The following is a 25,544-nucleotide window of genomic DNA, read 5'->3' as shown; positions in this document are numbered from 1 at the left end:
GGGAAAAATCGATATGTCTGTCCATCGCCCGACCACCGCCGGATCAACGCATAACGCTGGCGGCGGGCCGCTCAGAAGCACCAGCAGCAGCGGCGGCGTCTGCCGACCGAGGAGCCAGCATGCGCCGCCGCGAGCGCATAAACTGGGCAGCTTTAGAAACTGGGGGGCTCGTCAGGTGCCGCCACCGCCGCTCCCAGCATGCCCCGCGCCTCACAATGGGGCTCCTATTCAAACACCAGTAGCGGCGGCAGTTTGGGCTACCGCTGGGCTTCGCCGCTTCGCCCGACTCGGCCCCTGCGCGCGGGCTGACTCACACATCGCGACGCGCTCCTGCTGCTTTGCATTCGGCCGACGCCTTGGGAACGCACGCCGCCGCGCTGACAGTGCGCAGGATCGCCGGCAGCCTGCTCCACGGCGAGCTTCCCGCGCCAGCCTGCCCGCTCCGGTCGTCAGCCCGAGTGCAGGTAAGCGTTGCTCTCGTGTGTGCACACTGCGTGTTGTGTAATCGCCAAGTGCTTGCGATCGGCCGCACAAAGAGCGAACGCGCCGATAGCAGCAGCAGCGGCCGCACGCAGCAGCCGCCGCGATCTGGTGGCGTCGGTCGGCCGAGAAGGCGAGCCGCGCGGCGATAGCAGAAACGCGTGAGCGTGACGGAGGAAAAAGTAGGAAAAAAAAAGTGGGCGGAGGGGAACGAACATGTCAACTTGTTTTGTCTTCTTTTTCACGTGAGTCTGCGAAGTGCCAGGTGGTGCGCGTTGTTTGGAAGGCCGGCACTTTTGTATAGGCGCGCTTTCTTGAGGGAGAGGGGGGTGTCCGACGCGCCTCGTACACACCGAGGAAGTTACCACCTGTCTGAATAGCCCGGCTCTTATGCCGCGGCAGCGCCACAAGGGAGCGTCACCTCTTTCCAACTCGGACGCTGTCATGCTTTGCCGATGATGGGTCTTTTGTACGTCCACGGAAACTTTCTCAGGCTCCCGCCTCAACTTGAGAAACTTTTCGTGGCGTGTTTCTGACGCGCCTTTCAGTCCCGCTACCGTTCAGCGAAATCACTAATTCTGTAAACGTTCTTTCAACTATAGTTCTGTGCTTCGGTCTTTCCAGTGGCGTCAAAAGTTACCGAGTTTGCTGGTAGCGGTTCCCAAGCCAAGCGTACCATTCTGAGAGCTGCTTCTAGCTACTAAAGCTATGAGCATCGTCCGTGGACGCTTTCTACACCCCACGTGCTGTATATTAGTGCTTTATTTTCCGCTAGCAGTATACATTTTGAGAGCGGAGAGGTTTGAGGAAAAAAGCTGCAGAAGCAGTTTGAGAAGTCCTGAAACCCGCTTATCGGCATCAGCAGCTGTAATGCGGGATGACAACGCTTTTGAAAACAATATTAAAGCACGCGCAAGAAAAAGGGAAAAAAAGAACAAGACAGCAAAAAAAAACTAATTTTACAAGCTACATATCTTGCATAACATCACAATATAGGCAGCATTGACAAAATAATACTCAAATCAACCACAAAAGATGCACATGTCACAAGGATTAGAGGTAGCGATTACACAGTAACACTTATGACTAACCAGCACAACAGGCACATAATCAACATTAGCCGCAAAAATAATTGTACAGACTGGATAATGAAACATCGATATTCTCCGAGATCAGTGTGTTAAGCAAGGGAAGTAGGGTATACGAAATCATTTGGTTACCATAATTACTCCGCGGGTATGCAACGTACCCTCCGGACATCGCGTTTGGTAATGAAGTATATTTTGTCTAAGATTAGCAGCTGAACGGATATAAAAGTTATTCTATTTGCACTCGTTAGTGTATGCATGTACGAACCGGTAATTGTATAAATTAGGCAATTTCTGTACGTTAAGCTCTTGGAACAAAGGTTCACTTGGGGAATACGATGGCACACCACATATCGCGCGGAGAAACTTTTTCTGAAGGTTAAGTAGCCGACCGATATTTGCGGCAGACGTGGTACCCCAGACAAGGCAGCAGTAGTTCAGATGACTCATAAAGAGAGAGCTATAAATGAGTAATTTTACGTTACGTGGAAGATACCTAAGGGAAAAGACTAGTCCAACTACCTGGGATAGTTTACTGACAAGTGGTAGTGTGTGGCGTTTCCATGACAAATCATGGTCAAAAATGATTCCTAAGCTTCTGACTGAGTTCACTTGTTCAATGTTAGCCATATTAAGTGTGGTGTGTGGGGGCAGTGTGGCGTTTTTGTTCTTGGCTTGGAATAATACGACTTTTGTTTTAGTTGCGTTTATTATGAGACCGTTTTTGATGGACCACACATGTAGTTTCTCTAGTACAGTATTAGCGGTTCGTAATAAATCTGAGGCGTGTTGAGCAGAAAACAAGAGTGTGGTGTCATCTGCACAGATGATGTATTTGGTATCGTAGTCACTATTTACAACATCATTATTATAAATATTGAAAAACACTTTGAGAATATAGTTCTCGAACTTTATTCCGGAACAAGGTTCCAAGGAAACGAAAAAAGCTGTGCTGCCTGAAGTTATCTGTCAGCATACGAAATCCATGCATACTCGCGACGCTAAGTCAACCATTTTTTATAACATGACTGTTACGCGTCGTAAAATGTACTTTATCCCCGTATTGGCAATGGACTGTTACAGAAAAAAAAAAAGAAACTGGAACCTCGCGCATATCTGGCTCATAGAGCGAGGCCACAGAATATAGGGTACGTCTTGCGGGTGCGGGTGGTACAACGGGGTCTTATAGCAGGGTGTAAGGTGCCTGATTTCACCTGTAAGGAAATAATTTAGCAACTTGCCCTGAAGAATGCTTTTCTAAGCGTATCGCGTTGTTGCAGAAGAGACACCGACTAGGACGCGTAGTTCAGGCCTCGCATTATTTGTTCGTACTATTATAGCGTATTTTCAGTTCATCGCAACGCGTCAGATCACAACGCGTCAGATCTAAACCCTACTTATCTACGCAAAGAGTCTCGAAATAGCCGCTCTGCCCCTGCGCCAACGGTGCTGCCACGGCGTCGAATCGAACCCTCGACTTAGTGCCCTGGAGCCGTATACAACGTCGCAGTTTGATGCCGCTGCGGGAACCTACGCTTGCAAAATTCTCGTAGCGTTCCGTTTGCCTAGCACGGATTGCTAACAAATCCTTCTCGGTAACTATTACTGTAGTGTCTGTTCTCCCGGCACTCGTCTCTGATTGGCTACAGGAAACCGTGCGACACTTTTCCCCGAACCGCCGTGGTGGCTCAGGGGTATATGATGCTCGGCAGTTGACCCGAAGATCGCGGGTTCGATCCCGGCCGCGGCGGTGGCATTTCGATAGAGGCGAAACTCTAGAAACCCGTGCGCTGTGCGATTTCAGTGCAGGTTAAAGAAGCCCAGGTGGTCGAAATTTCCGAGGCCCTTCACTACGGCGTCCCTCATAGCCCGAGTCGATTTGGGACGTTAAGCCCCCATAAAAGCAAACTTTTCGATGAAAACTGACTTGGATACTCTCACGGCCGTCTTTCAGAAAAGAAGGCGGCCCAGATCTACATTCCATGTCTCAGCGCAGTTAAAATTTTTCATCACCTGAAACTTGACTGCTGCTTGGGTTGCAAGCGCCTGGGAAGAGGGACCTTTGAGACATTCATGTTAGCCAAACAGCAACACCCAGCAATGGCATTTCGGAATTTCAGCGCGTTGACCATCGACCTAATTGCAGGTTGCCAGGAGCATACTACGAAACAAATAGTAAAGCGCAGAAAGAGCAAACGAAGAAGGCAGACAACGCACACCATTAGCGGGTTCGGTTAGCGAGCTCGAGACTTGCGCCTGCGCGTTACGTGCGGATCACTACGGAGCCCATAGCTGAACTTTCTGTCGCACATGGCGCATGCTGTCATTCATTGCTTCTGCTTTCAGCCCTCTCAAGCCGCATGGATCTTTTAGGCTTTCCACTCCGAAGTTCTCAGTAGCCGACAAGGGCCCCAAAAAATAAGGGACTACTCTCAAACTGTAGCCGTACCCTACACTAGCAAGAGCCGGATTAGTCTGGTTCTACTCCCGACAGAATGGGGGCCGTAAAAACGCAGACAAAATGTTCTCACGTCGCCCTAAGTAGCCATTCATAGTCGAGTGCGGGAAAATTTCAGCGCGAAAAGAAAAAAAAAACGGTTTCGCTACCTTTCCGCTAAAACGTCCCACGTCGAAGGCCGGCGACACAGTTCGCTTGTCATAAGCGGGAGCCCGAGAATAATTTCCCTTCGCTTTTGCGGCAGACGTCGTGCATCAGCGAATGAGGAGCCGTGGGGACACTTTTGCGGCCACTGGTCGACTTGGGCGCGAATTCGATATCGTCTACCTTTTCACGCGAACGAAGGAAAAGGTGGTCGCGGGCAATGAGAGCCACATTCGGCCACATTACTTCAGTCGCATTGTTCATGAGAGCATGCTGTTGGAGTGCGTATACTGGTTTATGGTTTATGGGGGTTTAACGCCCCAAAGCGACCCGGGGCTATGAGGGACGCCGTAGTGAAGGGCTCCGGAAATTTCGACCACGATGGGCTCTTTAACGTGCACTGACATCGCACAGTACACGGGCCTCTAGAATTTCGCCTTCATAGAAATTCCGCCGCCGCGGCCGGGATCGAACCCGCGTCTTTCGGGCCAGCAGCCGAGCGCCGTAACTACTAAGCCACCGCGGCGGGTCGGAGTGTGTGTGTGCTATAGGGTGGCTTGTCATGCGGCGTTCTCTGGACGGCTGGCTACGGAATACCGTTGGCAGGTCATACCTGGTTCTGTGCTTCGAGCCTTTTCGCTTCTAGGAGGATCATTTATTACGGTAGTCAGCAGTAGCGACTGCTTGATGATGGCAGTAACGGCGTTGGTAACCAAGCCAGAACATGGGCCGTGAGTTCAGTTCTGGACCACTTAGTGCAAGGGCACTTTTTGAAGTATTGTTGGATTGGGCTGGAATTGCGAGTATCAAGCGGTGCTGTGCGTGCTGTTCAATGTTGCGAGTGGCAGCCGGCACATCATCTTCAAGGGCTACAAAGTCTTGAGGCTCGCCGAATGCGCAGCGATTATCACCCCTCGACCTCGCAGCATGGATCCCGTGCCATATGTCCGCATGCTGTGAAGGCTTCTTTCTCGAATTGGCGAATCGAATGAATTTATTTTGAAACGAGGAATGACTGTTACCAGTTCTATTTCGTGCTAATGACGCCAGTAGCAGCAGTTTCTTGTGTTCGCTTTGCTTCATAAGTTTAACGATATGGATGATTTAAAGGTTCCGTGAATGCGACTCCCGACTCACAATTTTCTTGTCCGCTCTATGCTCCGCTTCCTCTTGTTTCAGCAAGCGGCGGTTTGGCCTGGCTTCGTTTATAGCCTTAGCTGCAGTCTCCGTAACGAGTCGAGCATAGGCTTGCTTCCGTGTAGGAGACTGCTTCCATGTAACCTCCGGTCTGTGGGGGAGGCATTCACGTGATATCACTAGCGTCGCTTGAGCGCCACATTTGTGTCCAGAAGGGGGGCACAGTTAGCCTCGTTACCGCAGCAACCGCCGGAGAATCCGTCTGGCCAGGCGCGCGCTAGTGGCGTCCGGGTCCACTGCTGCGAGCGTCCCTCAGCGCACTCTGTTGCAGCGCTAGGATGAAAGGATGGCGAGCACTGTAATGTCGTTCAGCGCACTCAATGGAGCGATGACTTGTGTCATGCCTCTCTCGCGACCGCAGCGCTGGCCTAGTGGTTTTAGCGTCCGCCTGGCATGCGGGACGGGACGTGCGGCGTTCGATCATCCCCAGTGCCGCCAGGTACCCACCGGTGATACAATGGGTACGAGCTTTCCCCTGGCCTGGTGCTCGGCTTATTTAGGGTGAAATGCTTGGCGAATGGGTCTTACCCCCTTTCAGTAAACGAAAACATTGTGTCACGGCGCTCTTTGGCCGCAGATGGCCTTGCGCCATAAACACTGATCGTCATCATCATCATGTACAGTCTTGGTCAAAAATCTTAAGGCCGCTGTGAACGGCCGGGGAGCGGCTGCGCTCCGCTATCGCGGCACTACCACCGCCGGCGCGCGCCGCCGCTCGCTTGCGCCGAGGATAAAGAGGGAGAGAGAAGCATGTCTCTCATCTCAAGCCTCCTCTGATAAGAGCACTTGTGAAAAAACTAGTGCGGCGCTCGTTATGCCAGTTGCCAGCTCGTGACAGGGCGCTTCGTGCGACTAAATGTAGTGGCCTGGACGAGGTGCTTTCTGGGCAGCCGTGAAAGCTCATAAAACGGGATAAGGCATGAAATGGAAATGGTGGGGTGGGGGACAGGGGCGGATCAAATTTTTTCGGTTTATTTTTGTATTCTGCTCGTATAATTTGATGCACTTTCTTGTGAAGAACAGGACGAAAATTTTGCGGATGGCTACATCAATAAGACATGGGCAGCACTCGTTATGAGAAGGCAGCGCGTTATAACCTCGTGGCCGTGGTCTATTTTGCATGATTCAAACGTCTCGCACGCGTGGTGTCCAATTGAAGCGGGATGAACTTACGCTGGCGTCATGTGTGCTTGAAAGTGAGCCCTAACGACAATGAGGCAGCATGCACGAAGACATGAAAAGAGGCCAAGCAGTGGGCACTTTTCAAATTGCCGAGGAATGCTCTAACTCAATCGGCCACTCAGGCCAGACAAGCGTGCTCTAGTCTCAATGGGGGCTTATTCAAAGAACTTAACGTCGAACACACACGTGCGGTCATTCCTTAGTGAAGTGCCGTCCACGTGTTTGAAAAATTGTGGCGGAAGTCACAGGCCCTTTCCTAATTAAGACAGCCTTTGTAGTAGAAATTACTGCTTCTCGTCCTTTTTTAAAAAAACAATGAGTGAATTGCCCGTATAGTTACACTATGCAACTTAGCACAGCGCTATAGGAGCACTCAGAGAAGTCAGGTTTATATTTTATCTTTTATTTTCACCGCACTGCGAAACACATTCGAAATGTATACCTAAAAGCATAATGCGAACGCTCTCCCCTCTGAATGTGTAAGATAAAATTGTAATAGAAAATCGCGATGATTAGGATAACTTTTGTACTGTTATGCGCTGGTAGCGTCGCCCAGGAAACCGAATTTCGTCGCACGAAGCGCCTTTTCACGGCGACCGCAAGACGAGCTGGCAGCTGACATAACGAACGCCGCGCTAGTTTTTTTCACGAGCCCTGTTATCAGAGGAGGCTTGAGAGTGAGGGAGATGCTTCCCTCGCCCTCCTTATCCTCGGCGCAAGCGAGCGGCGGCGCGCGCCGGTGGTGGCAGCGCCGGGATAGCGGAGCGCAGCCGCTCCTCAGCCGTTCACAGCGGCCTTAAGTTTTCTGACCAAGACTGTACCATGCCTCTGTAGTACGTTTCGTGCGCTTTGTGACAGCGATCAGTAACAGGCATACTCGGGACGATCTAGTTACGACGGCACGTTGGCCCTGTTCATGAACACCCCTGTCCCATACAGGCTTCCACTAAGCGCCGTGGAAAGCCATGGCCAACCAAGTTCTTTTAACGCCTGCCGTCGAACTCACGCATGGTCCGCTACAGTCGCGTGATATCCCCGATAGCCGTGCATGACGGTCAGCGTCATTTGTTGCGCGTGTACGCCGTGGCTGTGCAGCTGCGTGCAAAAAAATGTTAGTGCGAATGCGCGTGCGCGGAACCCGGCGAGCAACTTCCCACATGCGCACTTCGGACCGCCAACTTTGTAAGTAGCTTGCGTACGCATGCATATGGAGCCGCTCGAGAGGTACGCTGCGCAGTAATGCAAACGAGTTTAGCTTGGCTGCTGCAGGTTTCCTAGACGGAGCCCCAGAGACGTGCTGGCCGTAAGACACCTGCGGACAGTGTTGTCTGTGAATGCAAACTTTCCAGGCGCGGTTTGGTAACCGCTGACGATGATTTAGCTGCTTTTAAAACTATATTTACGGACATGAAATGCCCCTGTATGGTGGCGTGCTCTCTTGTTTTTCTTGTAACCAAAGCATTAGCCGGGGCTTGTCTTGGCCGGAGTGTTGCGGTGCCGTTACGCGATTAACACTTCCGAATGAAGTGTGGCAGCCTCGCCGAACGTGGTAGCAAACTTTGGTACATGATCCCACTGTTCACATGCTGTCCTCAACGCGCCGTTAGGGGAGGGAGACAACGAGGAGTTGTAGTTGAGGGAAGGGTTCCACCGCCTGGGATTCTACAGCGGGAACTGACAACACACAGCACACGGGTGTCATTTGCATTTCATCTCCATCGAGACGCAGCCGCCGCAGCCGGGATGCGATCCCGCGACCTTCGGCTCAGCAGCCGAACGCCGCGGGTGCATTTACTCCCGCCTTGAAGTACTGGAATAAGCCGGTACGGGTTCGTGGATCGTCGCTATCTGACGTGTCAAAGCAGTACTGTGGGCTCTGATGCACGCCGTGGTGGAGGGCGGATTAAACTGTTGAAGCAGTAGTTTCGTTCTCGGCGCGTTTCGTGGCGGAAAGCTGTGTAATGCAAGCGTTTTATTATTTTGCTCGTTCTTCCGAGGATTTTGTTGTCGCCAGTCTTGTTTCTTCTTCCCGTTTTGAACACGTGCGGCTGAACTGAAAGTTGTTGCCTGTGCACGCGTTTCGACAAACGTGAGTAAACGTACCTCGGATGAAAAATAAACTTTTTCGTGCTCGCACATTCGCGTCACCTTTAGCGCCGGAGGCTCATTTGCACGACTCGAAAGCGCGGTCGGTCGAGGCTATTAGGTTTGGACTTGTGCTCGGTGCCTTGCGTCTGTACACAGTCTACTTCGCAGCAAATGCAAAACGCATGCCTGCCTACGCTTTCCACAGTTTCCCGCGGGCCAGCGGGGCAAGCTGCCCGAGGTACGAGCGCAACCACCGCCGCGGCTCTTTCCACAGAGTTCGCGTACGCAACTGTGGTCTTGCTCTCGACAAGAGCAGGACAGTGCAGGGATCGCAGACCATAGCGGAGGTCACGTCGCCATGCGAGGTTACGGCTGCCTCTGCAGCCGCGAGCGTGTCTGTGTACACCTACCTCCTTGATTTCAGTCATGTCAGAGCAGTCACCCGAGTTTCGAGCGATGCGGCGTTGCTTTGAATGCACTGTGAAGTCGCTCGAAACATTCGGTTAGTTCGTGTGTGTTCTCGAGCAGACTTCGTTGATGATTCGTCCGCGTTTGTGCTCTCGCCAATCGCGACTGCCAACGATATGGTGGGGAAGCCTTCCCATCGCGAGCCTTGGTATTTGCGTGCACAAAGGCGCGTACGAGCAGATTCTCAAATGTGGCCCCTGATAGCACCAGTATTGCCCGCGTGTGTGCGTGTCTCCGTGCGTGTGTGAGAGAGAACAAGTTTTAGGAAGAACGTCTGCAGAAAAACAACGCTGCAAGCATAATTTGTACATTGCACTTTTTTTTCCTGAAAATTTAGCTGTTCGTAGCAACAGAATAAAGCAACAGAGAGGTGTCGAGTAGTATATACCTAGTTGATAATTAAAAAAAATTGAACGCTTGTTGTCGTGTGAGGCTATCTCCAGAAACACTCTCAGAAAAGAATTTTAAATTTTTCCACTCCGTCCTGTACTCCTTATCATACTTCGTGCAACGCTGTGGAAGTCGGGCTAGTAGTGTCCGTGTAGAAATGTACCGAACGCGCCTACAATTCTTGATTCCACCGGGGCTCCTTTTTTTTTGGGGGGGGGGGGGGGGGGGGGGATGACAAAAACGAAGTGACCTAAATGCGAAATATTACAATATACGGTACTTTAACGTTGCTGCTGAAGTGAACGCTGGCGTTTTTGTCAACGTTATGACGTGATCAGCTAATTAGTGTGGTTCTGCAGTATTCGTAGTTTTTTGTGATAGCATGGAACCCTCACCGGAGCAAAATGCCGATGGCGACCGTCCAACGTTGTCCAGAAAAGAATCTTTAGCTGGAGGGCGGTGATGTCAGCAGAGTGGATGAATCCATTTGGCAGGAGGGTAGTGACTTCACCAACCCGGAGACTGTCCATTGGCTGGAGAGAAGTGACGTCCCTATACACATGCAGTAACGTCACCAGACCAGGTGAAGCCTCCGCGTATGCTAACCGTGGTAGGTGGTGTACAGGAAGCGCTCAGGAAGAGCAACCTTGGGTCTCGCAAGCCCCATCAGTCATGTCCGGCTAAGGTATCAAAAGGTGAACTGGGACCTATTTCTACTGGAGTTGTTTTCTCATTATTCCTTCGCTTGTTTACCGCTGATCAGTCGTGTCTTTGGTACTGGGACTGACACTGTTTCCCGAATAACAACACGAATGTCACATGTGACAGCTTGTGACTCCAGTTGTGTGTGGTAAAGGGGCAAAATGTTAGACCAGGAAATTAATCGTCGTACAATACGGCTTCCATTTTACGGCCCTAAGCGTATATATCCTCTGGGAATGGTCGGGAAAGCTTTGATAGCATTGCGCGGGAAGTGTGAAACATGTTCTCGTCCGCTCCTTCGAAGTGTACACCTTGGACTTGGATGCAGATGAATAAAATAAGACGAAGTGAAATCTTTCCATGATCGAAGCTAATGCATGCACGCGTACACACTCCACACTCAAGCACTGGAGAGCGGCACCTGAGGCTACCAGGGACACGTTTTGCGTCAACAAATGCCACGGTTGTGACGTTAACCGCGGGTATTTATTGTCTAAAACTCTGTCGGGGCATGTGTTATACGAAGTATGGAGCGCTGAACAACTGCGGCACTCTGGCGCAAGTCAACAAGCTATGCGCTCCGTCCCGCCGAATCCACGCTGAGTTTCGAAAACTACGTAAGTGGTGAGCAGTTTGCTCGGATGAACGGCGCCTTTGCCTGCGACTTAGTCAATCGGGCCTCCGACGCGAGCTTTGTGTAAAGCTTCACTGCAGCGGTGGCCAAGTGGTTGAGCATCCGCCTCGCATGCGGGAGGTGCGGGGTTCGATCCCCTGTGCCGCCAGGTACCTACCGGTGATACAATGGGTACAAGCTTTCCCTTGCATGGTGCTCGGCTTATTTAGGGTGAAATGCTTGGGAAATGGGTCTTTGACCCCACCTTGAGTAGTCGAAAAACACCTTGTGCCATGGCGCTCTTTGGCCACAGATGCCCTTGCGCCATAAAAATCCATGATCACCGTCCACTGTGTAAAGCTTCGAGAACGCTGCGCAGCTTTCGTGAGCGCATACGCAAGTTGGTGCTGTATCGCAGCCGGAGCCCGCTGTCTCTCCGACGGTCGCGGATTCTCGCGACCGAAGCTCGCTACGGTGGGCGTTTCCCATTCTTTTTGGGAGTGGCGCTAATGAACGCGATGAATGCACCGCACACGCCAAGGACGCCTCGGCGCTCCATTCTACGCCGGCCGGCGGAGGAGCGATTGGCCATCACCCACCCGTTTAGCGGCCGCAGCGGCGCGGCGGATAATCCGCTCAGGTATGCGGCGGTGATCAAGACCAACCCAGAGTGCTGCCGCGCGGCCGCAAAGCACGGAGCACAAAACGTGCGCGAGGACAGAGACCGGCGCTCGCCAACTGCAGTCGCCGTTACTCGTGCAGCGCATACTGACACAGCCAAAGAAAAATGGAGAGAGAGATATCTCGTTTGTGCCCGCGATACTTGCGAGCCCAACGAAACGACTCAACAGCTGCTGCCGCTCCTGTCGCATCCAAATGCTGCGACTGCGTGCGAGTTAGCGTTTGAGGCGCGTTCACACTTGGACATTCGGCGGCGAGAGCGAGCGGAATCCGCTGCCGCGGCAGAGATTCCGCCGAAATACCCAGCGGAAAGCCCGATCGGTGCAGGACCGATTTCTGTCGCCGGAAAAAATTCCGCCGATTCCCATCGGCCAATATTCCCGCGGCGATGAACACGGCTGTGCCCTACGATGCAGGACGCTTCGCTTCAGTCTGGATTCGTCGTTGTTCCTGCCTTTTGCAGCGCGTTCACTGGCCATAAACGGGCCAGCAGCCTTTCGCTTCGTCTCATCTCGCCCATAAGAAAGCGTAGAAGTGGTACATTTGCTTTATTTTTTTTTAGTGACGATTCTGCCCTTTTAGACTTAAGAGGGGCGTCGTTTGTTGACAACAACGGTTCCCCTCCTAACCACCAGTTGGCGCCACTAGGCTAAACTTGTCGTTTTAAGGGCGTAACGTCCGGCAAATTAGCTGCATTTCGCGTACGTAAGCGTGCATACGGTTATGGTACGCAGGACGGCATCGATTAATATCTTGCCATATCTGTGTACGCCGTGAGCAGACTACGAGCGGTGACGTGGTGGCCGGGAAATTTGAAAGAGGCAGCATTTCGGGGGCCGCGGATTTCGCTCGCTCTCGCCGCCGAGTGCCCAAATGTGAACAAGCCTTGTCCTTTCCGTTCGGGCCTTGGAGATAAGGCTGACGACTTCCAGTCGGCAGTGCCAGTGACTCCTCTGGCAGTGGACGAAGAGAACGACGGCAGGTGATGACAGTGCCAGCAGCGCGCCTATCTTTGTATTCGTTTATCTCCTTCACTTCATTGGTTGCGTTATCGCTTTGTGTTCTCTATTTTTTTCCCAGCCTTGTAGCTAGCCCGCAGGCATTCGAGATTCGGTGATGTTCTTTGCGTACTGTGCCTTTCGGTAGTGTGCATGGTATGTAAAAAAAGATGACGTCGGGTGAGGCAGCTCGGAACACTTTTTCATTTTGTCAAGCGGGCACGAAACGGGGGCAAATGTCTCAAGCGCCTGTACGGGCTATTCCAGTCAACCGCCACGAAGCGCCATCAAATGCACGTCGCCCGCCGAGGTCCCAAGAGGCGGAGCCATGCCACAGCTGCACTCCTTAGCGTGCGCAGTTATGCTGAATATGAGACTATTTTGATGCCAGGTCTGAAGAATCTGAGGCATTTTTAATTCGTAAAAACAAACTTTTTTTTACATTAAAAAAATACTTTGCTCCATTGCATGCTGGCTGACTTAAATTTTACTTTTTCATCATGTAACCAAGCAAGCAACTAAAATTTTTGTAGCCGCCGCGGTGACTCAGTGGTTATGGAACTCGGCTGCAGACCCGATGGACGTGGGTTCGATCCCGGCCGCGGCGGTCGCATTTCGATGGAGGCGAAATGCCAGAGGCCCGTGGCATGTGCGATGTCAGTGCACGTTAAAAAACCTCAGGTGATCAAAATTTGGGGGATGTCTCCACTACGGCGTCCCTCATAGCCTGAGTCGCTTAGGGACGTTAAAACCCCATAAACCTGAACCTTTTTTTTTTCAACTTAGACAAGCCATCAGGCGCAAACAGCAATTGCATGTTACCAGATGAATATACCTTTATGGATGGCGTTTGCATAGATGCCATACTTGCTCTAAGAAAATGTATATGGTTTAGCCCCGCTATATCCAGGATATACAAAGCGAGAGTGAGGTCTCCACTGGCCCACGGAGCCGGTTTTGCGCCTTTCATTTCAAGAAAATGAACGGAGTTTGCAAAGTTGTCAACGCCAATGAACTCTGTGAACGCCTTCGGCTCACTTGTTTGGTTTTTGATCATTTTGCCGCCGTTTAGCAAGGCGTGCCTCTCGTGATTCTGGCGTTTCAGCCGCTTGTCTAGCCTTACACTTTTCATATATTCGCTGCTTTTGAGCCAACTCCCACGCTTCCACTTCTGGGTCTTCTCCTCCTTCCATGGCGAAAAGTCAGACGACAGAGTCAGCGCGCGGTGGCTACGACGGCTGCGGCAGCAGCGACCACCTGCGCTCCGCGTGACGTCACTCGGTGTCCCGGCCAGACGACGGAATCAGCGCGCTGTGGCTACGACGGCTGCGGCAGCAGCGACCACCTGCGTGCCGCGTGACGTCACTCGATTTCGCGCATGCGCAGCTGTGGCAAATTTGTAGTGTGGCTCACGCGAAGCCTGGTGTTGACGAGCCTAGTGAAGCTTTTCGCTTTAAAAAAATGTTAAATTTAGCGGTGAATACACGTATGGACCTCCTTCACCCCGCGACGTCACGAAGATGCGGTGGCGCTGATGTTAGCAGCGACTTTCGCATGGTAGGCAAAACAGGTTCCGCTTGCCCGTGCCTACCGCAGCTGCCGCAGCTACCGGCGGCTGCTTCAAGCCTGTGCACTGCAGAAGCAGCATATATTGACCAGCTGCGTCACTGCTGGATCCGCGTAGTAGCATAAAAAAATAGTAAATTAGCCTCGATAGGTTTCTCGCGCATAAATGCCGCATTCGGAAACTGGCTAACAGGCATTGGGCCACGGTAGTAAAACGCGAAGTCTGGGAGTCGATAGGCACTCCCACTCAATGCACTTAATAGCATGCAAGTTACTGCGTTCATTCACCTGAACTTCAGGATAGTATAGGCTGATAATTGCTCAAGGAAAAAAAGACATATGTAGCTGCACACATACTTATCACCTTGAGCCGGGGTGCACGGGGCGCCGACAGGTTCACTCGCCCCCAAGGAATGCGTTTTTTTGTTAATAGCACACCATGTTTTAATGGCGCGTTTTATGGCATTCAATATTTACTTGAAACTGTTTCTTGATATGACGACATAATTATTTCATTCGAGTAGAAAGAAGTCTGGTAAGTTGTGTCAATCTTGCGCGGTCGCGTACCTTAAGTGTGCTAAACGCCATATGCTTTTTCATTATATCATGCATGTGTCATGTTTCATGAGGTAATACATGATCGCGAAGCTTGTTTGGAAAGAAGCAGCCGCAGGCGCGCTACTAAAAGACACGTGGCGAGATTGAGAGGGGACGCGGCATGAAAAGTGTTTTCGTTATTCATGCATGTGATATGTAACTAAACTTGGTGCAAATATGAAATTCCTACGCAAGTTTCAGTCATTCCTTTTATTTATAGCTATACCTGGTGCAGTTCTGGGCAATTATATTAATTAACACCGTCGTCAAGTCCCCCCAAGCTCTCAAATAATTGAGTAGATAGTGCGCAGTTTTTTTATGCCAGCATGTACATAAAGCCCTGTTCTGTATGATGACGCGATTAGTTCTTTTTCTATATGATCAGTACTTATGCATGCATAGTTACATGAAAACGTTTCTTACAAAAAAATAACTAACACAATACTGCACCTGTAGGGGAAAAAAAATCGAGTGATTTATTACGCTCCTCAACTTCTCAGGAATAGTTTGCGACAAATTGAATCATTTGATTTTCATGCGAATTACGAAGGTGAGTGATCCAGTCGCAGAAAATTTGAGAGGTCAGAAAACGAACCTTAAAGTTTATTCCCTCGTTTATGGCATCTTCGCTTTCGCTTTGGTCAAAGAAATGCGGCACTGAAATCAAAGAAATTACCTCACAATTTTTGACGACCACACTTCTAAAAAGCGTAATTTATAAATTTGTACTCAATATTTTGCTATAATTTTTCGTAACGAAACTAGACTTCAGGGCTAGGAAAGAAAATAATTCTAGAAATCAAAAATTTTCACCAAATCAACCAGCTTAACAAGAGGACAAGTCGGACTGGCTGGTGCGTGGTCATGCGGCTGAAAACAGCGCTAAGCGAGACAGGAGATCAGGGACACGACGCTGTCCCCACTTTTCGCGCAGCGCGACACGTACGTATGTCAGCAGACGATGAGCGCATGTCTGCTCCGACGAAACAACGCCAGCACTTCCCCTCACTACTGTCCCGAAGTAAAATCATTCCGGCTAGTGCAGAGTGTCAAAACTTGTTTTATTCAATGCCTAGCGCATAAATAAACGGCAGGAACGCTTTCTACATGTTTACTACTAACCATATATACAATACACAGTGGCAAACTATTTCTCTTTATAGGCCGCACGTGACCAACGCGAGCTCGTGTACTTCGACAAATTACTAAGTCGGAAGCATCGACCATTGCTATGATTCGCAGAAACTGGAAACGGGCCTACAAGCCTTGAAAACCCACGCTCAACACCTATCCGCGACGCCACTCCCCGACCTTTTGCCTACCACGAGCTCGCTAGCGACTGCAGCGCCACCTTGTTTGTTTACAAACATGCAGGAGGTCCATACATTTATAATCGGCCATGATAGAAAGCGCATCGTACCAGTAAAAATGTACAGAACATGCCCACCACGTCTCACGAAGATTTTACTTCTTTTCTAACAGCTCATTTTGTTCAGATATGCAGTTCGCAGTTAATAAGTTGACGTCACTGCAGCGGAATTGAGCACGAAAACTCTCTTGAATAAAAACAAAGAAAGAGTAATACTTACTGGACGTCACACAAGGAGTTAGTCGCGAGGAAGCCTCCCCTGATTTTCCCGGGAAAAAAAAAATCTATTCAAAGTTCTATTTTCCCTCTCCCGGGCTCAATTCCAGGCAGCAGCCTTCCTATTAAGACGAAGGTGAAATTTAAGAGCCTGCGTGTGCTCAGCTTGTGTGCGCTTCAGAAAATGAGGTAGCCTTAATCGATCTGGTACGTTCCACTCGGAGGCGGAATGTTGCCTTGGATCACATGACCCTGTTCAGATTCTGTTCTTTATTATTTTTTGTTTTCAAACTATGTATACTTTTTCAGATCCTCGCACACCATGAAAATATTTCAGTAAGCTCGTGGGCTGATTTCACCGTTTTATTTGTTCATTTTCATCTTAGTTTCTAGGTTGTTCCGTACATGCTTTCATTTTAGTGAATCCACTGTATGTGTTTCCCAAATACTAGGCTAAAAGTCTTCCCCACTGCCGGCTGATATTTTTAGTTCTGATACTTTTGTCCCCCTCTGTAGGTTAGTTCATTCTCTTGGCAAAGGGAATGTGTCTTGCCTTGGCAGCTGAAAAAAAAAAAAGTCCAACGTGAGCATATGTCGGCCGCATTTGTATGTCGCGATATCCAGAGGCAGCCAAGTTTTTTATCTGCCTTGATCGTTAGGCTTCTAATTAGCTGGTGCCATCTGTATACGCTTCACTGCATGCAACTTTGAGGGACAGTGTATGGGCACGGGCATACCGAATATGCCCTGTAGTACGACGAACCGCTGGTTATTTAATGCTGGCGTGCAGTTCCTTGTGCTCCCCTCTCTTCACAAAGCTCGTTGACTGTGCCAACTAAGCCTTATGCCGTTCAGAGGATTACTTTTGCGCCAGGAGGTTACCATATATCGCTGCACTTTTGTAAATACTGAGTTGATAAGTATCCCATGGCTTTCTTTTGCTCGCCTTTCAACGAGCGAGCTGACGTGAAATCACCGGTTCGAAGTATGCTGGAAGAAGTCCCGGTGCACTCTTCGAGGTGCGTTTTGATGGCGGGCGCGGTCTGCCAGCGGGCGCTTATGGTTTCTAACGAAGAAACAACAAAATAGAAGCCGTAACATACCCGTAGGTATTGTCAGCTGTCGCAGAAGCTGATGTCTGACACTCATTCGAATACGCCCAGCCCGTGTACTGTGCGATGTCAGTGCACGTTAAAGAACCCCACGTGGTGGAAATTCCCGGAGCCCTTCACTATGGCGTTTTTCATAGCCTGAGTCGCTTTGGTACGTTAAACCCCCATAAACCAAACCGAATACGCCTTCTGGTCGCGTGCTATAAAAAAAAAAGCCCTAAACAAGGGTAAGTTGACAACTACGGTGCGGTGACGCTACCCCAAGTGGATACTTGCACGCGCAGAGTGCGCAGAAACCTGTCAGGCGGACACGGCGTCTGGCGCCATCTGTCCTGGGCAGCAGAGGGCAAGCGCTACTTGACAGGTACGACAGAGTAGTACAGGCGCCAGACGAAACTTCTGCTGGTGCTCCAGTGCGAGCTGGTTAAGTTAGGCTGTGTAGAATGGACACGGAAAGCAGCAAATAGATGCAACCCCATTGCTGAGTCCGGTAGAGAGGAGTACCGAATGAGAGAGCGAACAGGACAAAAGCTGACGCGGGCGCGCTAATTGCGACTACTGCTGGTTTGCCGCCGTTCGGTGGTACACGCGGAACGCGGCTCTGGAATGTCGCCACGCAGCAGGCGTGAAAATGAGCGCGCACGGGCACAGGAACTCGCAGCAACTCGTCACTCGGTGATTCTGACGAGCAAGGAATCGATGCAGGGGCATGCTGCACTTTCTTTAACACGCACGCAGCACGGAATTTGCAGATGAACGCATACAACACTGTGAAGTTAGTTATTGCCGGATTTATACGTCTGGAACCTTCGCGTGGGCTATGGCAGACGCCGTAGTCGAGGGTTCTGGCGTAATTTAGACATTGCAGAAGCACCGATGTTTGGGCCAGTTGGTGCTGTGATACTTGATACAGTTGATGATATCCTTGATATTCCGATAGCAGTTGCCGATATTCTTGCATCTTTCAAAGGTGCTTCGATAGGACTAAACTTTACTTTTGAACCCCATGCAGCAGCAGCGTACAATTTCGTGACCTAAAAATTTCTTTTTTTGGAAGGCCATATCTGCTGGAGGTTCAATCCCAGATCGAGAAAAGCACTTCCCCCTTACTGCAGTGCTCACTCGAAGATAATCAAAAGAGGGATTGCAATGAACTGTCTTAATGCCGCTTTGGGGAAAAAAAAACGTGTCCACACCGAATGCAGGAAAGCGTTAGTCTCTAAATTGAGCTACTAGGAATGTCACATTTCCCCGCAGATACTATATCAGCGGTTTCAGAGAACCGGCTGCAAAGAAAACGACCACTAGAAAACAAGAACAGCACGATCAGGTTAAGTCAACACGAGTGAGTTAGTGTGATCACAAGGTTTCCCCCAACAAAGAAGATAGCAAGCAGAGACAACTTGAATGGGCTCTTCTGCGTTCCCAGCAAGCTATCAGAAATTTGTCCGTTGGTGGTAAAAAAAGAAATGGCTGATATGCACTATATCAAGCGCCTACTCTGTTTTATACGATGCACAGCTAATGTGGTTTGCAGTATTGCACTTACCTGCAGCAGAGTGTGCATGGGTCAAACAGGGCGTTGTTTTAATGAAAGAGCTAGGGGAACCCCAATCTGGTCAAGGACGGAATGAGTGGGCAGCTTGCCGTTCATTGTGGGGATAGTAAATGCAAACACCTGTCTCGAAAAATCCAATTCGTGGGTGCGGAAAAGATAGGGTAGAGAGGCGTATCGCATCAGATGATCAGGCAGTCAGTGTGTCGGCACACCGTCGTAACTCATTAGTGCTCCATGATAATGAAATAGCATATTTGGACAAGTGAGTTGATTTCCACGAGATGAATTGAAAGACTTTGGTTTTTTCAATAAAGTATCAGTTGGTTGGTTTATGGTTTATGGGTGTTTAACGTCCCAACGCGACTCGGGCCGCGAATCGGGCCCGCGACGTCGTGCTCAGGAGTCGAACGCCGTAGCCCCGGTGGGTCTGTGAACAGAATTGGTCCAGACGTGCGTTGTAGTGGCTCTTCCCTCTCCGCTTACCATGCACGCGAGGGCCGGTTACAGTCGAGTCCATTTATAACTGCCGCAGTTATAACGGATGCTCGCTTATTACGAAAGAGGGCTGTGCTGCCGTCGAAATATGCATTATGGAAATAGGTCTACGTCTCAGATGCAAGCAACAACCGTGCCAGCTTTACTCGGTTAGACCAAACGAAGAGGCGCCGTAAACTCGGCCCCGCAGTGGAAGAGCTCGCGCTTCCGATAAGGGCGGAGATGGAAGACCGGGCCGCCGAGAACCCGGGACACCCTCCCCCGAATCGAACGCTGCCCAAACACGCGATAATAATAATTTAAAAAAAAAACGGGACATTGCCGACAAAACGCCACAATTTCACCAAATGCTGCCGTCGTTGCAAGACAGGGCATGCTTTTGCGTGAACGTTGCACTACATGTGCACGAGGAGGACCGGCGGGGACCCTTATCACCGGCAAGTCTCGCGCACTGCGATGCTTAAGGAGCGACGTTTTCGTATCTGCAGCCCGAAAAAAAAGGCCCCGATAAGCGGCACTTTTCATTTTCCTGCGACGAGCGTGCAACCAGGCGTAACTTCCGAAGGTGCGATGGGTATTTCCAGAGTCCTTCGACTCTGGTATTGCGTACGAGTTGCTCACCGAATGGCTTGTTGAGTTCAACCATACGAGCTTCAACTCGTGCTTGATAACTTTCAACGCACCACGTGTTGCATTCTCTGGCTGTAGTGGCAACGTTCTTCTCGTCACCAAATTCCGAGTGCGAGACCCAGCCGCCGGACATGGGCGCCAATCACGCTCTCAAGTTGTCCTCATCGGTGCATCATCCAACTCACGCTGATAGCAATTCACACACAAGATGACAATGTTCCGGTTTGGATATCTTTGCTCGCTGCTGTGCAAATGATTAAGGCCGTGTGGATGGGACTGACAACGGAGTGCACCAAGAATTGGTTTTGGTTTTATGGAGTTTAATGTTCCAAATTGCGACTTGGGCTATCAGGGACGCCGTAGTGGAGGGCTCCGGATAATTTCGACCACCTGGGTTTTTTTTTTAACGTGCACTGACATCGAACAGCACACGGGCCTCTAGCATTTCGCCTCCATCGAAATGCGACCGCCGCGGCCGGGATTGAACCCGCGTCTCTCGGGTCAGCAGCCGAGCACCGTAACCACTGAGCCACCGCGGCGGCTTTGCATCAGGAATTGCTTCCGTGAAGCGTGCTTTATGGGCCAAGGAGCGACTGAGAACGCTGTGGGACATCCGCGTGATTAGATGCGCGTGGATTTGTAGCAACGCGTTATTGATGCACAGATGGCCGGATATGATATCGCCTGCGACTTCTTTGGTGCGGATAATGAACCAGGCAACGCAAAGTCGTACTCTGGCGAAGCCATTGTATGCTAAGTGTGAGCACTGCGCGACTGCTGGGAATCTCATGGCGATGGAGGCCGACCTGCCACTAGTTGCCGTGACCGCTTTTACCGCGATTAGTTGCGTACTGTTATTAAAGCAGCTTAATTCTTGGCAGTTAGGCCTCGGCGGGGAGCATTAAATATGACTGACCCTGAATGCTCGCAAAGCGCACTGACCTGCATAACAAACTTTTGTAAGAAATAAACGCTAGTTTCACTCGACTTATTATTTCTGGCTGTAAAATGAGAATCCACTTGATACGAACTTCGGATACAACGAATGCAATCCGCGTGACCCTCAGGCCCGTTATAAGTGGGCTCGACCTAGTTGAAAAACGGTGTTTTGCACCAGTCACTGGTTAACGATGGGAAACAACTGAGAAGGCCGGTACTTAGCGCAGTTTGAAGTCCTACAGTGTCCCTTTGAGAGAAGCGACTTCAGAAAATTAGTGTAAAACACGACATTTTCAGCTTGGTTCCATAAATACGCGAGCTTGCGATTATTCGTGACGCACGTAGCAGTGGTGTAATTTTAAGAAATTCCTAGGCGTATTTTTTTTTTCTGCGTGGCCATTCGTTTAAGTAGCACGCAGCAATCGTTTCATTTGAACTTTCCCGCGTCTCTGAGAAACCATTACGGTGTCGGCATTTTATTTATTTATTTTTCCCGCTGACAGCTCCGCACAAAACCAGCCGTCGTCGACAACTTCAAAACAGGTCGATTGTCAATGCACAGCGGCCCCGTATGACGAACAGCGTGCAATATGCTGAGTCGCGAACGTCGCAGTGTCTCTTCCCCACTCGTGGTTTATGCTATAGCTCTCCGCCGTATGTGCACCATACGATTAGTCACGCACAGGCCGGTCGTGTGCTTTGCACCATAATACCGCAACCCTCCGCCTGTATGAAACGGAGTATAACTGGCACTCATATGCGCGTTTGTTGAGAGCCCTTGCGATTAACTGCATGGGACGTGGGATCGCTGACCTTTGGCTTAGCAGCATCTCTCGCGCTGCTTCTTCCCATAGCATAGCGCACACATATATCCCGTGGATTCCCCGGCAATAGGTGGTTGTTTTGAGTCTTGAAAGGCTCGAAATTTGAAAAATAAAAAATAAAACATATCGATTGAATCGAGCCTAGATATCTTGCACGTGACGTCACGTCAGCTTGGCTACCGCGCACTTTTAGAGAAAGGGGGGGGGGGGGGGGGGTGACGATAAAACGTCTGTTTCCTCCTCGTCTTCAGAGTGAGGGCTACAAATCGTAGCCGGGCGTATCGGCGCGAGGAAAGGGTTGGCGGGGCGAGAACCCCTCGCAACGCGTCGGGAAGGACGACCGCCGTCGTTAGCCTGATCCCGGACGTGACATGGTAACAGTGTCAGTTAATTTGTGACCCTCGAATTACAGCTTGCAAATCGCCATAGCGCACGTTTACTTCGCTATAGTGCTTGGGCGAGCAGCTTGTCAGCAACTCAGCTCCAGGAAGAAAGAGCAAGTGCTCTTACTAGCAATTCTACGCGCAGTGACCGAACGCTCCGCGAGTGCTACCGTGGACGAGATTAACTTCTTTTCCGAAGCCAGCGCTAAGAATTGCCGGAAACCGGAAGCCAGGAGTCTAAACCTACATCTTTCTCTCCTCATTTTTCCCCTCGCGCAGCAGTTGTCAGGTCGGGACTGTGCACCACCACGACATACGTCATCGCACTTCATCTCAATTTTTTTTTTTTTTGTTGAGTTTCCACCTTTGCGCCGACTGCGCGCGTTTTATCGTTTCTTGTCGCGGTTTCCAGGGAGTGTTAAGCGAGTGGTGTTAATTCGATACCAAGAACACGGGGCATGGACGAACAGAGCGCGCATAATTTCTCTGACTACAGGGCATAGTGTGGAATGGCCCGAGGAGCGGATGCAGGCAAAGGATAGGAGCAGTTGAAGTTCCGGTCAAGTTAATGAGCTGGCCGCTCTACTTACGGCCATGATATTTCTTTCTCCGGGGAGGTTGATCCACCCCGCCAGGCCCGTTTGTGATTATGTGAGGGGTTGCGACTCCTCTGCAAGAATTCACTGCAAACTCCGCCCAGTGGCTCTAATGTCGTTTTGTTGCCATGCAAGTGTTGTCACATGTGATGGCATGTGTTTGTGACCTTGACACCAATTTGATATAGACAATCAGGGCTCTTGTTTGCCGAGCAGAGCTCTGAATGTCGATGTCGAATCGATGCCAAGGCCGAAAACGCGTGCCATCGCCTGTGACGAGCGCCAAATGTTACTGTCGAACTGTTTCACATGGGGTACGAACCTTTTGCTCCCCTTGGCGTGTGCACTGAAGATCACGAAGTCTCGAATGCTCGTCATGAGCTCATTTAAGAATGAGGCTGGAGAGAGCTTATCACCGCATTCCCCTTATAGGGCCCAGTAACGCTATGGAAAATTGGAAAAACCTGTTTTTTTGTTGTTTTTTGTGGAAAGACTTGCTAATGTAGGAATTCTCTTAGCCTCTTTACAATGTTGCTCATGGATGCTGCCCTTATAGTCATACTGGGCATACTATACTGTGTTTCACACATCAGGTGCAACGCTGCCAAAGCTAGCGCTCTTCTTCGCGCTGCCTGCATCCGCGACCAAAAAGTAGTGCGTTCCTTGTGGTGAGCGAAGCATAATAAATGCTTTGCCTGCAGGCTTACTACATGGCACATTTGTCGTTGAGATTGATTAAATGCGCTCTTATCGCTGACGACACGCCGTAGCTTTCTCGTGCCTTAAACCACTCGGGCACAGAACAAGCGCGGAGTAACACGCCTCTTTATTTTTCCGTGCGTACTACTTCGGCACCTTTCACAGCGTTGCACCTGGTGTATGAAACGCAGTTGGGGGTAGCATGATGCCATCATTAGCAGTATTTGCCGTTCCATCAGGAGTGTGGCACTCCTTGTGCAGATTTTCAGCGCGGCTTTTGCAGCACGTATTCCTCGAATACGCATGCAGTTTTATAATGCAGCAAATAGAAACAAACATGCACCGGACTTTGTGTGAAAGTAAAGTTTGTATTTCTCGCTAAGAACGGTGCGCATTACTAACAAGTAGAACGCATGCTACTGTCAACTTACATTTCAAGCTTTGTCGGCTAGAGACGATTGGAGGCAATGGCTGGCACTGTGCGATCTATTACGCATGCCGCTATAATATTTGTAATAAAAATAATAATAATTGGTTTTTGTGGAAAGGAAAATGGCGCAGTATCTGTCTCATATATCATTGGACACCTGAACCGCGCCGTAAGGGAAGGGATAAGGGAGGGAGTGAAAGAAGAAAGGAAGAGAGAGGTGCCGTAGTGGAGGGCTCCGGAATAATTTCGACCACCTGGGGATCTTTAACGTGCACTGACATCGCACAGCACACGGGCGCCTTAGCGTTTTTCCTCCATAAAAACGCAGCCGCCGCGGTCTATAATATTTGTAAAAATTGCAAATTGCTACTTGTGGGGCTTAACGTCCCGGAGCGGCACATGGGCTGGGCAGGGCTGCGAATTAATTCAGACCGCCTGGTGTTCTTAAGCATGCGCCGACATCGCACAGCACACGGGAAACTTTTATACTTCGCCTCCATCAATGTACTGCCACCGCGGCTGGGGATTCGATCCCGCGACCTTGGGACCGGCAGCCGAGCGTGAAGTGGCACTCTGATTTTTTTTTTTCGATTTGTCCGCAATCATTTTGCCTCTTCTCTGTCGTCATTTGAAAAAAAAAAGATAAAAGACAAGCGCGGTTCCGTTAACCGTGATAGCAATGAAGCCGTGGTGCGCTTTGTGCGTCGGCCCGTTCCGTGCGCTGCCGGCGTCTGAGCAGGACAGGTTCTGGTTGGTGTCCCGTACCGGCCGCCGGGCTAGCTCGCTTGCTCTCCCAAATCACCCGCACGCAGCTGACGCGTCTCTTCTTTTTCTCCTGTAGTCGACTTCCCTCCCTCTCGTTTGCCCTCGCAGCTCTACGTATTCGCCGGACTTTGGATCGGCTTGCCCGCTTCGGTTATTTTTATTACGACGCCTTGCATAGTGCCTGCGGGCCAGCGAGCGTAACGAGCGGTTTCTGGCGAGACGCGATATCCCCGGAGTGAGCCCAGCCGCAAAGTCCTTCGTCTCGAGCGCCGGAAATCGAACAGGGCGACAGGATTCGAGGGGCCAACTTTCTGCTCACGATGGCGGGTTCTCGCCGGCAGCCCCCGGGTCAGAGAGAGGCTTTTTCAGTGCAGCCGGGCTGCGTTTTGCTGCAGGAAGGACCTCGCTCTTCCCACTGCACTTGCACGAAGAGGGCGGGCAAAGCGAAAAGGAGGGGGGTGCGGGACAAGAAAAAAAAAAAAGCAGAGTAGCGTGGTTTCGCGTTGGCGCTAGAATGATTCCGGAGCCGCCCCGCTCTCGTTCTGCGCGCTGGCTCTTGGCTTTTTTGAAGCGTGTGGGCCGTGAACAGCGATCGATGCTGGAGGCTTGGAAACTAAGCCCCGTGTCTCGAACTGGAGGGCGCGCATGCTGAGCCGCCGGCGCTCTCGTTATCCAGCGCCGCTGCCGCGCTCGGCCGCCGCCGGCAGCGTGGTGGCAGCGCTTCCTCCTCTTCGCGCGGATCCTGCGGTCTCCGACCGCCGCTCTCCTCCCGGGATCGCGCGCAGCAGCAGCTCGTCCGCTGGCGGAGACGGTTTTCGCCGCCGCTCGCCTTCCTCGTGCCCCTTACATGCGACGCTCTAGCTGCGCAGACGAAAC

At 50.7% G+C, this 25,544-nt stretch overlaps 1 protein-coding gene across 5 annotated transcripts in view; it reads left to right on the top strand.

Annotated features, from left to right (window-relative positions):
• Window positions 1-228: 228 nt before the first annotated feature.
• LOC144113440 (LIM domain-binding protein 2-like) overlaps window positions 229-25,544 on the top strand; it is a 302,492-nt gene continuing 277,176 nt past the window's right edge. For 2 of the 5 annotated variants that reach the window (XM_077646521.1, XM_077646520.1), the window contains exon 1: window positions 229-464. The gene's annotated coding sequence lies outside the window, so the exon portion shown is untranslated. The remainder of the gene's footprint in view (window positions 465-25,544) is intronic. The other 3 variants (XM_077646517.1, XM_077646516.1, XM_077646518.1) reach the window with 2 other exon arrangements.

This window comes from Amblyomma americanum, chromosome 1 (genome assembly GCF_052857255.1).
Source record: "Amblyomma americanum isolate KBUSLIRL-KWMA chromosome 1, ASM5285725v1, whole genome shotgun sequence".
Classification (NCBI taxonomy): domain Eukaryota; kingdom Metazoa; phylum Arthropoda; class Arachnida; order Ixodida; family Ixodidae; genus Amblyomma; species Amblyomma americanum.
Note: the sequence above shows the minus strand (reverse complement) of the source record. Positions and strands in the feature narration are given on the sequence as shown.